This window comes from Nanorana parkeri, unplaced genomic scaffold, assembly GCF_000935625.1.
Source record: "Nanorana parkeri isolate BGI_ZX_2015 unplaced genomic scaffold, ASM93562v1 scaffold532, whole genome shotgun sequence".
NCBI classification, from domain to species: domain Eukaryota; kingdom Metazoa; phylum Chordata; class Amphibia; order Anura; family Dicroglossidae; genus Nanorana; species Nanorana parkeri.
The window spans coordinates 399,166-402,912 of record NW_017306800.1 but is presented as its reverse complement, the minus strand read 5'-3'; positions in this window follow the sequence as shown (position 1 = coordinate 402,912).

Genomic DNA, 3,747 nt, shown 5'->3' with positions numbered 1-3,747 from the left:
ACCGGGAGGTCGAGCGGTGGCTCGAGGGGATCCACGGCTAGCATTTCGCCTACGAGAGACCTAAGGGGAGGCCTCCTGCTACCTGAAGCCAAGCTGCTTCTCCTACCGTCCGCAGCCCTGTGAAATCCAAGCTGCGGATGACATCCTCCTGAGAGGCCCAGCATGAGGTGAGCCCTGTCCCTTCACAAGACGACACTAGGGAGCTTGTCATGCCCATAGATGCTTTCCCTACTCTGGATCAGCCTGTATCAGACTCAACCCTAAAGGATATGCTTATGTCCCTCAGAGGCTCGTTGCATACAGATATGCAAGCCATGAAGAGGAAATTTGATGCTGATCTGTCTCAAGTGGGTGACAGGGTATCTCATGTTGAAACCAAGATGGGGGAATTTGCCTCCACATTTAACGATCTGGTTGACTCGCACACGCGCTAAGGTGGCGGATATGGAAGATCGCTCCCGCAGGAACAACCTCAAAATAAGAGGGGTCCCTGAATCAGTGAGCAATGCTGATCTGCACCTTTACGCACAGAATATGCTTGAGGAAATTCTCCCTGATGTTCCTTCTTCAGAGCGTATTGTAGATTGCATCCATAGGCTGCCAAAACCTACGCACCTGCCGGATAAGATCCCCAGGGATGTCACATTGAGGATCCATTTTCTCCATGTCAAGGAGAAACTGATGCTGTCGGCACGGTCAACCTCCAACTTGCTTTCCCAATACACCCACCTGCAGTTCTATGCTGATCTCTCCCAACACGAAGGCTCTCCGCTCCCAAAAGTTAGTCTACAGATGGGGATACCCCACAAAGCTGATCATCACCAGAGTTGGGGAATCCTACTCTATCACGACCCTGGAGCAGGGTCTATCCTTGCTTCCAGACTGGAAAATCACGCCAGACATCACCAGTATCTCCAAGACATCTGAGAGAGCATCTCCCTTACAGGACGAATGGCATACGGTGACCCGCAAGAAGAGGGGGCAAGCGACCACCTGATATGGCTCTGGCCCCACCATATGCTGAAGCATCTTCTTTTTTTTTTCTTTACACCTCAGTGCCTCAAGGACCCTGTGTCTGCTTTTCTTGTTTCACCCCCAATGATACGCTCAGTACACAGTACTGTGGCTACACCCCCTTTGGGGGGTGTCTCCTTTTTTTATCCACTGTTTGAACGTTTATTTGTTGTTTTTTGCTTGTTCTATTTTTTGTTCTCTTTTTTCTCCTCTGTGCAGCCAATCCGATATGTGGCCGGACCACTCTCCTGGACTTCCCATACAGATATGCATTGACCTGCGGATGCCTAGTAACCTGAGTTGGAGACTCATCTCTTCTTTAACCGTTATACCTGCTTACGCGGTCCACTCTACACCCCTTGCACCATCCCATCTTCCTCCACCATGGCTGTAAAGGTTGTGTCCTTCAATGTTAAGGGGTTGAATCACCCTGCTAAAAGACACAGCCTTTGGCGGGAGGCAACCAACCTGGGCACGGACATTCTCTGCCTCCAAGAAACTCATTTTCAAATATCCAAGACTCCTGCGTTCACTCACAAGAACTTCCCCCATATTTTTGCGGCTCACTCTCCAACTAAATCTAAAGGGGTGTTGGTGGCTGTGAAGGACTCTGCCCAATTCACTGTTATACAGCAGATCCTAGATCCCGCAGGGAGATATGTTATTTTGATTTGTTCCATAGCTCAGACGGTTTATACAATTGCTAACATTTATGCTCCCAATTCCCGTCAAATTAGGTTTCTCCACAAAATATTTAGGATTCTCTCTCGGGTTCGTCAGGGCAGTGTCATCATATGTGGTGACTTCAATGTTACCCCAGATTCCTCTGTTGACTCCACGAATCCGCATAGACACACCTCGAACTCCTTTAGTCATCTCCTACACCAGGAGGGCTTTTATGATGTGTGGCATTGCCTGCACGCATCCGAGAGAGACTACACTTGTTTTTCTCCGCCCCACAATTCATACTCCCGGATTGATTTGTTTTTAGTGGACAGAGGCCTTCTCCAGAGAGTATCCGCCTCCGATATTCACCAGATATCCTGGTCTGACCATGCCCCTGTATCCCTGGTGATGTCTGAGGGCAATACCAGGAACTCGTACCTGTGGCGCAATAATGTTCAGTTGCTCCACTCCCCTCAAACAGCTAAGCTCATTGGAGAACGCCTGTCCGAATATTTATGCTTAAATGTGGACTCTGTGGAGGATCCTTTCTGTGTGTGGAATGCCCACAAAGCCTATATTAGAGGCCTGTTGATGAAGCTTGGTCCTGTACGCAAGAGGCAGAGGTCGCGGCAACTCAGCCAGTTACTATTACAGATGGGGCAGGTAGAGGAGGCCAACAAACAGAGCCCCACCGCGCAACGAGCCACCCTCTTACATAAACTGAGGGAAGATCTCTGAATCCTCCTACTAGATCAATTTGATAAAGCTACTGGCCATATGAAAGCATCTTTCTACTCGCAGGGCAGCAGGGCTGGCAAGCTGCTCGCCCGACGGGTAAAAGAACAACAAACAAAGACACGAATCCCATTCCTAATACATCCTACTGGTGGCCATAAATTGAAACATCCACAACATATAGCTGATTCATTTAGCGGATATTACAGCCAACTGTACAACCTTAGAGACGACACCTCTATCCCACATCCTAGCACAGCGGATATAGATGGGTTTCTCCAGCATCTCAACTTCCCCTCTATGACATCCTCCCATCGCTTAACACTTAATGCCCACTTCACAGCCAAAAGGAGATCCTCCATGCCATTCAATCCCTGCCATTGAACAAATCCCCAGGACCAGACGGTTTCTCTGGGGAATACTATAAACAATTTGACACCATCCTCAGCCCACATTTATTGTGGGTGTTTGAGCGAGCCTCGACCTCTGCCTCTTTTCCATAGGAAATGTTACAAGCCCTGATAGTCACTCTCCCAAAACCGGGTAAGGAGGCAAATGTACCTCAAAACTTCCGCCCTATATCTCTCCTTAATGTGGATATTAAGCTGTACGCAAAAATCTTGGCTTTTCGCATGATGGAAGTACTCCCATCTCTGATACACCCTGACCAATCAGGCTTTATTAAAAACCGAGGAGCTCCGGATGCTACACGTAGAGTTATCAATATCTTGCACCACGTGGAGAGATCTAAGACGCCTTCTCTGCTCCTTACTCTGGACGCGGAGAAGGCATTTGACAGGGTCAATTGGGAATACTTATCCCGGGTACTGCAAAAGTTTTTTTCGCATGATGGAAGTACTCCCATCTCTGATACACCCTGACCAATCAGGCTTTATTAAAAACCGAGGAGCTCCGGATGCTACACGTAGAGTTATCAATATCTTGCACCACGTGGAGAGATCTAAGACGCCTTCTCTGCTCCTTACTCTGGACGCGGAGAAGGCGTTTGACAGGGTCAATTGGGAATACTTATCGCGGGTGCTGCAAAAGTTTGCGTTTCAGGGATGGATCCTATCTGCTGTCCTGGCATTATATTCTACCCCAACGGCCCAGGTCTTCACCTCTGGAGCCCTGTCCGTTCCATTCTCTATTTCGAATGGCACAAGACAGGGTTGTTCCCTATCCCCGCTCATTTTTGATTTACTGATAGAAACTTTAGCAATGATGGTCAGAACACACGCTGACATTTCAGGGGTTGTTCTGAATGGCACATCTCATGTTATCAGACTAATTGCAGATGATGTTCTGCTATTACTCACTAATCCCGATAAA